This window comes from Salmo trutta, chromosome 4 (genome assembly GCF_901001165.1).
Source record: "Salmo trutta chromosome 4, fSalTru1.1, whole genome shotgun sequence".
In the NCBI taxonomy this organism is placed as follows: Eukaryota; Metazoa; Chordata; class Actinopteri; order Salmoniformes; family Salmonidae; genus Salmo; species Salmo trutta.
In genome coordinates, this window is record NC_042960.1 from 69,420,034 (window position 1) to 69,429,878 (window position 9,845).

Consider the following 9,845-nt stretch of genomic DNA (forward strand, 5'->3'; position numbering starts at 1 on the left):
TCCACGGAGACCTGAGTCATATTCACTAGGAACCAAACTGAACTCAATCAGGGAGGGACTAACTGAACTTAAGAAAATAAATGTTTTCATTTTCTGTTGCTAAATGTTTTGCTACAGTGTGCCCTAACAAATACAACCCATTTTTCAAATACTTTGAGCATTTCCTTTAGTTTTCCAGGTGGGAGGGGTTTGTTTGTACTTTTAGGACTTTTCTATTGATTCCATTACAACAATCTCATTCAACCACTGCTCATTAAGTATTGAACATTATTTTAAATAGTAATTGAACGCAGGTCTGTTTCCACATGCAATAAGCCTGTAACGTCTTGTACGATCCCAGGTAAAGGTGTTTCAAATGGAAGGGCAAGTCTCACCACTGAGAGGAAAACATCAGTGGTCCACCTCTGCATCAGGTCAGCTATGTTGATCAGTACTGTCCCAGGGATGCTGGGAGCAGAGATGAACTCTCCTGACCTGGTACCACCTATGGAGTTGTCATTTTAATATCAGTTTAACCCCATTACTGCTATAACACACATCAACCATGTTAATAGAATGAAATGGATCCAGGTTCCATTTATTCTACAATAGATTTCATCACAGGCCACTTGGTAAGTGTGTTAATATCTCCAAAGTGGTCTGAAATCAAGATGACTGCAGGTCTCAATCCCAAACTAATGGGGGGAAATGTCTCCATCTAATAAGATGGTATTTAGAGGTATGGAGAAAAACTAGTTGGACAAACTTTACTATTGGGGAGAACAAATTCTATTAACTGATCGTCTTTGGTCTGCAGCGCTTTGAGGAGAACCGTGTTATTTTGAGTAACATTCAACAAAACAGCATGCATGTTGTCAAGTTGAGCGCTCCTGTTTGTAGATAACTCTTCTGATTTATCTAGTTTGGCGTGGACATCATCGTATTTAGTTTTGGCTAAATCGAGTTGTTCCTGTAGCATATGATTTTGTTCCTGTAGAAAACAATTTTGTTGAAGAGCTTGTGCTTGTTCATCGTCGTACGTTTTTGCAATTACATTTAATTGTTCAGTTTTCGAACGCAGTTCCATAGCTAGCAGAATTTTTCCCTTTTCTGCATTTGTCATTGTTTTCCCGGTTCTCTCCACCTGTCCCTTTATGTCTACCGTTACCTGCTCGTGCTTCAGCTGTGCACTGCGGTATTGGACAGATGCCAATCTCGGATGGCAAGACATTAGGGCTAGACTGGAGAGAACCTTTACGAGGCCTGCGCCCGATGGTTGATTTTGGAAAGCATTGTTGTCTGTTTTTCCACTAATGGCATAATTAGGGTTGTTATCGCTGCTGAGGTCAGAGATCAATCCATTTACGGGTGGAGGTTCACTAATTAGCGGGCGAGTGGGGACCACCCCCTCTGATAGCTTGCACATTATTAGAACATTTGAAAGAAAATGTGTTTTTCCTAATTTTCCAAAATTTGGTTTTGGAATGTGGGGAGCTGCAAAGACGATTTTAATCTATTTATAGACGTTAACCTCTCTGGCGCATGTGGGACGATTTCGTCCCACCTACGTAACAGCCACCTGAATTCAGTGGCGCGATTTTTGAATCGTTTGAAATACTATTACTTCAATTTCTCAAACATATGACTACTTTACAGCTATTTAAAGACAAGACTCTCCTTAATCTAATCACACTGTCCGATTTCAAAAAGGCTTTACAACGAAAGCAAAACATTAGATTATGTCAGGAGAGTGCCCAGCCAGAAATAATCAGACACCCATTTTTCAAGCTAGCATATAATGTCACATAAACCCAAACCACAGCTAAATGCAGCACTAACCTTTTATGATCTTCATCAGATGACACACCTAGGACATTATGTTATACAATACATGCATGTCTGTTCAATCAAGTTTATATTTATATCAAAAAACAGCTTTTTACATTAGAATGTGATGTTCAGAAAAAGCATACCCCCCGCAAACTTCCGTGGAATTTACTAACAGTTTGCTAAATTACTCACGATAAACGTTCACAAAAAGCATAACAATTATTTTAAGAATTATAGATACATTACTCCTCTATGCACTCGATATGTCCGATTTTAAAATAGCTTTTCGGATGAAGCACATTTTGCAATATTCTAAGTACATAGCCCAGCCATCACGGGCTAGCTATTTAGACACCCACCCAGTTCAGCCTTCACCAAAATCACATTTCCTATAAGAAAAATGTTCTTACCTTTCTTGTTCTTCGTCAGAATGCACTCACAGGACTTCTACTTCAATAACAAATTTAGGTTTGGTCCCAAATAATCCATCGTTATATCCAAACAGCGACGTTTTGTTCGTGAGTTCTAGACACTATCAGAATGCTACATCACGGTCACGAGCATGGCGCATGGCGTGACAAAAAATGTCTAAATATTCCATTACCGTACTTCGAAGCATGTCAACCGCTGTTTAAAACCAATTTTTATGCCATTTATCTCGTAGAAAAGCGATAATATTCCGACCGGGAATCTGCAATGAGCCTAAACAGCCGAATGAAATTTCTCCACGGGGGCGAATCGTGCACGCGCCTCATTCAATGGTCCTCTGATCGGCCACTTACCAAAGGCGATAATCTGTTTCAGCCTGAGGCCGCCTATATGCATATTCTAGCTTCTGAGTTGGTGTAGGAGGCAATTAAAAATGGGCACATATTTTTTCCAAAATTCTCAATACTGCCCCCTAGCCCAAACAGGTTAATTGGAAGAACCTAGAAAGGTATGTTCGACAATTTAACTTATTAAATTGAATGAGACGATAATCCATACAATCTCCATTGATTGGATATCATAAGTGTAAACCGTAGGTCAAATGTTGGGACCCTTCACCACTAGGGTACGCTCCTCCCTGGGGCTGAAGCCACATGGGATTCACTCCCGTCAGTAATGGGTTTTACTGAATGTGCCTTGCTAAAGCAGATTTTACTGATTAATCTATTTATGATATATCAAACCTGTATAGGCTATCTGGGAATTAACTTTGAATTACCTGAGAGGTTGCTTCATCAAGGTTAATATGCAAAGTTTAAGTTGTCTCGTTTAGTTGGAAGAACCTAGAAAGGTATGTTCGACAATTTAACTAAATAAATTGAATGAGGCAATGATACCCAAGCAATTCAGATTGCGGGGTTATCATAACAGTAATGTGGTTTAAATGTTTAGGGTACATTCACCACTATACTTTCCCTTAAGGCCGAAGCCACATGGGATTCACTCCCGTCAGTAATGGATTTTACTGAAGGTGCCTTGCTAAAGCAGATTTTACTGATTAATCTATTTATGATAAATCAAACCTGTATAGGCTATCTGGGAATTAACTTTCAATTAACCTGAGAGCATTGCTTCATCTAAGTTAAGTTTGGAAAAAGTTAATCATGTCTCATTGTAGACGCCCAATCAATTTTGGATATTATTTAAAAGATCCACTTGAGAAGGTAAATCTGGCAATTTCACTTGTTAGTTAAATTGAATGAGACGTCATATCCAGTAAATTGCGATTGTCTGGATATCTTACCGTGATCCACGTTTGGATTTCCCCAAGAGATGTACTGGCAATTCTTCACCACCAGGTGAAGTACAAAGGTCGGGACTCCCGTCGCGCTAGCGGAGGAATTTTAAACGTGGTACGGGGAGGGTAAAATGTTCCCTCTCTGTTAGCTTGCAGTAATGCTAAGCTCTTCCTAACTTTGTTCAGAAGTATCACTTCCAAGCACCAAAATAGGGTCCTCTCACAACGGAAAGGGTGGGTTTTCTAGTGACGTCTCACCTTAACCCCATTCAGCATATTCTGCTAGTGTTTATGCTGACCGGAGCGACACGGTACTTAAATACAGATACGCATACGGTCTGCCCACACTGTCTTAGTGCGGTAGGCGAATTACTCGGCTCGGTCCCCGGACAGTTAGCTTCTAATTTCTAACCTTACTCTAGAAGTTAATATTGACCGACAGAAATAGTATCGTTTGGCCTAACGGACTAAATCTGGAATTTATCCCTCACTGCTATCGACATAAGACCGGAGCCACTCTAAATAGCTTCTCCCAATGGAAAATACACAATCACTTTGTTTAGATAGCAGGCTGTTTGTACAATTCTGTTCGCACAATTGATATATAGAATTTCACAGCAAAGTCCAATTCTATCTTAGATTCCTCGCAGGGGGGCTCCATATATGTATTATCAAAATGACCCAACGTGCGTTTTAGTTTTAAGAGTCCTCACAGGGGGCGCCATAAATGTTGTGTCTTTGGGGTACCATTAAACTGAAGACATGTTTATCAATTGACTCCCTGTAATTATTATCACGTGATTAAACTGATGAATCGTTTAATTGTAATTAACTAGGAGGTCGGGGCACCAAGGAAAATATTCAGATTACAAAGTTATAATTTTCCTAATATAACTTTCCTATATTATAACATTATATATTATATTCTATTATAGTATAGTATAGGCCTATTATCTTCTGGTTTAAATGGTGTATTTTACCTCGCGTCCAGTCTCATTCCAAACGTCGTAAATTGTTGTATCTGCACGAACCCAGCCTTTACTAAGAGTCATCCATACATCAATTGTCTTAAAATCATTTATTTACGAAACTAAGTAACTCATAGAAAGTATACAAACAGTAATTATCGTCACAAAGAATTGGTAGAGTAATGTGCCCTAGTGGGCTAACAGGCCTGGCGGCCTGTTGAACAATGGGTCATAAACGGTCAGCTAAGGAGACACACAGAGTTCATTAATGTTAACAATTGACATGCTAATCAATTGCACATGAACGCTCACTCATTTGGGAACAATTTCAATCAATATTTATCTACGCTCAGTGTGTCGTCGGGATCCTTGTTGGAGCGTCATTCTGTTGGAGAGTTTTGTCCACGTTCTCTCTCTCTCTCTCTCTCTCTCTCTCTCTCTCTCTCTCTCTCTCAGAATGGATCTTTCAAAGCGACATTCATTAATGTCGTCATAGAATGGATGTTTCGTTGGTCTTCGCGTTCAATGATATAATTTCTAGCTGCAGACTAATTAATATCAAAGACTTGTTCTTACTCTGTCGATATCAATAGTCTAAAAGTTAACCACGTGGTATGGTTCACTTTCAGTAGATGGATTATATGGTCAAACCTATTGGCCAACTCGCAATGGAGTGGAGGCCTGGTCTGTTAGACAAGTAAATCAGGGTGGGTTTTATAGTGACCATAGAACAGGCTTGTCAAATGACGCCTGGTCCTGTCTGTGTCCCTGGGGGCGTGCCGATGACTGAGTTAACCTGTTACATCTAGGGGGCAGTAATTTCACGGCTGGATAAAAAACGTACCCGATTTAATCTGATTATTAGTCCTGCCCAGAAACTGGAATATGCATATAATTATTAGCTTTGGAGAGAAAACACTCCAAAGTTTCTGAAACTGTTTGAATGGTGTCTGTGAGTATAACAGAACTCCTATGGCAGGCAAAAACCTGAGATGCTTCTGTTCAGGAAGTACCCTGTCTGAACATTTCTTGCCCTTCTTTATTATCTCTGTCGTTTACAAAGGATCTCTGCTCTTACGTGACAATTCACACGTCTCCAATGAGGTCTCATAGCCCGGGAAAAACAGGAATGACGTAATTCAAAGCCCTGGCTGAAGCACAGGAAGGCAAAAGCTAAGTGGTCACTCGATGGTCTAAGCCTTAGGCGCGTGACACGCCCCGCCCCCGGCTTTCGTTTTTTTCCTCAGTTTACAGACAGGCAGATTCCCGGTCGGAATATTATCGCTTCTCTACGAGATAAATTGCATAAATATTGGTTTTAAACAGCGGTTGACATGCTTCGAAGTACGGTAATGGAATATTTAGAAATTTTTTGTCATATTTTGCGTCAAGCTCGTGGCCGAGATTTAGCGTTGGGATAGTGTCTAGAACGCACGAACAAAACGTCGCTGTTTGGATATAACGATGGATTATTTGGGACCAAACCTACATTTGTTATTGAAGTAGAAGTCCTGGCAGTGTATTCTGATGAAGAACAAGCAAGGTAAGAACCTTTTTCTTATAGGAAATGTGATTTTGGTGAAGGCTAAACTTGCAGGGTGTCTAAATAGCTAGCCCTGTAACGCCGGGCTATGTGCTTACATTATTGCAAAATGTGCTTCATCCGAAAAGCTATTTTAAAATCGGACATATCGAGTGCATAGAGGAGTTCTGTATCTATAATTCTTAAAATAATTGTTATGCTTTTTGTGAACGTTTATCGTGAGTAATTTAGTAAAATCACCGGAAGTGTTCGGTGGGAATGCTAGTTCTGAACGTCACATGCTAATGTAAAAAGCTGTTTTTTGATATAAATATGAACTTGATTGAACAGACATGCATGTATTGTATAACACAATGTCCTAGGTGTGTCATCTGATGAAGATCATCAAAGGTTAGTGCTGCATTTAGATATGGTTTGGGTTTATGTGACATGATATGCTAGCTTGAAAAATGGGTGTCTGAATATTTCTGGCTGGGTACTCTGCTGACATATTCTAATGTTTTGCTTTCCCTGTAAAGCCTTTTTGAAATCGGACAGTTTGGTTAGATAAAGGAGAGTCTTGTCTTTAAATAGCTGTAAAATAGTCATATGTTTGAAAAGTGTAAGTTTTCGGATTTAGAGGAGTTTGAATTTCGCGCCCCGCCCATCATTGGATATTGGAGCAATCGTTCCGCTAGCGGAACGTGTAGATGTAAGAAGTTAAGCTTGGTACAGAAATACAATTCTATCACATTAACATCAGTACATAGCATCTCAATGTATTACAAATAGCTTTATCCTTATTAATACATTTTATACAACCATGTGGATGCAAGTCTCATCGCTGAGGCTATTATATAAACCGTTTTATGGTAATATGGCTATATTGTCTCTTCTGAGTATCACAAAATTGTACCAAGCGGACCAGTTCGTAGCTGGATTCTTCACCAATCTTCCATACCTTCTCCAGAACACAAATGTCACTCGGTTCCCCAATTCTGTGAGTTGGAAGAATTTCCTGTGTCTCTCTATGGGCCATGTGGCCAGAGACTCTTCTCTGGAATTTTACCACTCCTTCACACAGGGACTGGGTGGGGGAAGGTAGGTTGCGGGATGGTGCAAGGGGGGAGGGGGTCAACTGTCCTCCCTGTACTCAAGGAGGCCAACGTCATGACAAGCCTTATTCTAAAATTGATTAAATAAATAATTTTCCTCATCAATCTACACACAATACCCCATAATGACGTCACACTACCCCATAATGACGTCACACTACCCCATAATGACGTCACACTACCCCATAATGACAAAGCGAAAACTGATTTTTAGAATTTTTTGCAAATGTATGAAACTAAAAAACAGAATTACCTTATTTTCAGACCCTTTGCTATGAGACTCGAAATTGAGCTCAGGTGCATCCTGTTCCCATTGACCATCCTTGACAACTTGATTTGAGTCCACCTTTGGTAAATTCAATTGATTGGACATGATTTTGTAATGGCTGTCGTAGAGAGGGGACCAAAGCGCAGCGTGTTGATTGCTCATGATGAATATTTATTTGAACTCAGAACACTAAAGAAAAAGTAACAAAGAGAAAACGAAAGCTCACAGTTCTGTCAGGTACAGAAAACTAAACAGAAAACAACTACCCACAAACACAGGTGTCAGGAATCCTGCTTCCTGAGTCTGTTTCTGCCTGAGATTACTGTTTTTTGTTTGGAGTGTTGTCTAAGGTTCCTGAACGCACCCTGTCTGGTTGCTAGGCAACGAAGTTAGGCGGGAGATCTAGTGATTACCCGCACCTGCATCTCATCAACCTTCTGCACACCTGGTCCTGATCATCACCTCTTCTTAAGCCCTGAGCTGACATCCATTCCCTGCCGGATTGTTAGCAACGAACATCATTCTCCCGGAACATTCAACTCCCTTGCCTGGCCGTCGGTGGATACAGTGACTTCATTGGATCAACCCATTCACTCTCATCAACTCACCTCCGCTGCCGTTCCGTCTCCTGGATCACTCAAATTACACATCAACACTACCAATAAATACTCACCTTCATTTTACTCACCTTGTCCTGGTCTGCTTCTGGGTTCTGTCTTAGAGAATCGTGACAACAGGTGGGAAAAGGCTGCAACGATAGACAGCTGCCTCTGATTTGAAACCATACCTGGCCAAAACATAGAAATAAAATGACATAGAATGCCCACCCCTGTCACGTCCTGGCCAGTAAAGGGGTTATGTGGTTCAGGGTGTGTATGTGTTCCTGTAGAGAGGGTATTTGGTTTATATGGTTTGGGGTGGTTGTGTATGTAGAGGGGTATTTGATTTGTTAGTCCAGGGTTTTGGTTATTGTTCTATGTTAGTTTATTTCTATGTTCAGTCTAGTCGTTTGTTTTCTATGTTTAGCTAATTGGTGTTGGGGCCTTCAGTTGGAGGCAGCTGTCTATCGTTGCCTCTGAAGGTCCTATAAATAGGTATGTGTTTGTCATGGGATTTTGTGGGAGATTGTTTTTGCACTGCTGTGTATAGCCTGCAAGACTGTTTAGCTTCGTGTGTTTTTTCTCTTGTTTTTGTGTTCATTTCAATTAAAAGTAAATATGAGCACCCAACCCGCTGCATATTGGTCCGATACTGATTTCTCCTCTTCAGAAGACGAAGCTTATGACAACCCCACAGCCTGACCTAAACAAAATAGAGAAATAAACCGTTTCTCTAGGTCAGGGCGTGACAGATTTGGAAAGGAACACACCTGTCTATATCAGGTCCCACAGTTGACAGTGCATGTCAGAGCTTGAGAGGATCTGCAGAGAGGAATGGGAGAAACTCCCAAATACAGGTGTGTCAAGCTTGTAGCGTCATACCCAGGAAGCCTCGAGGCTGTAATCACTGCAAAAGGTGATTCAACAAAGTACTGAGTAAAGAGTCTGAATACTTATGTAAATGTGATATTTCAGTATTTTTAATTTTTGCAAACATTTCTAAAAACCTGTTTTTGCTTTGTCATTTTTGGGGGGTATTGTGTGCAGATTGATGAGGTAAAAAAACAATTGAATCCATTTTAGAATAAGGCTGTAATGTAACGTGGAAAAAGTCAAAGGAGCTGAATACTTTTAGAATGGTCTGTAGTCCAGTAAAAATGTACATAACAAGTCGCATAATAAGTTACATGAACTCACTCTGTGAGCAATAATATAACTAGAGACAAAGTCTTTCCTGCCAGGAGACGTAGCCAGGAAAACTCCTGGTCCCTAATAGAAGACCAGAGGATTCAGTGGTGTCACTCTGGTCTTCTAGAACCAAGAGGGTGACCTGCAGGTAAACAAGACACCACTGAATCCTCTGGTCTTCTAGAACCTGCAGTGATTGTGTATTTGTAACATTCTGACACTGTTTCAATAGTGCTTTGATGAAGAAGCTCCAAAACTCTTTAACATTTAATATTTTTGAAGGGAATAAGCTGTTATCCTGAACTTTCTTTAACAACTGGACAATTCCACAGTAACGGAGTGACACTGAGACTCAGATTTACACTTTAAAATGTCAAACAGAATGAGGGTTTGTGCTCTTTGTGATGTCATTCTGTTACCAAACTTTGCATCTGCACTGATCTTCAAGTAAATGTGTTTAATTGTTAAATTATTTAGTTTTTTATTAAAAGTAGTTGTTGTGCATAGAGTTGTACGTTTTTTTTTTTTAACACTGAAAGCAACGACAACCACCGCAGAGCGAGCGGGCGGGCGGGCGGGCGGGCGGGCGGGCAGGCAGGCAGGCAGGCAGGCAGGCAGGCAGGCAGGCAGGCAAATGTACACAACAAACA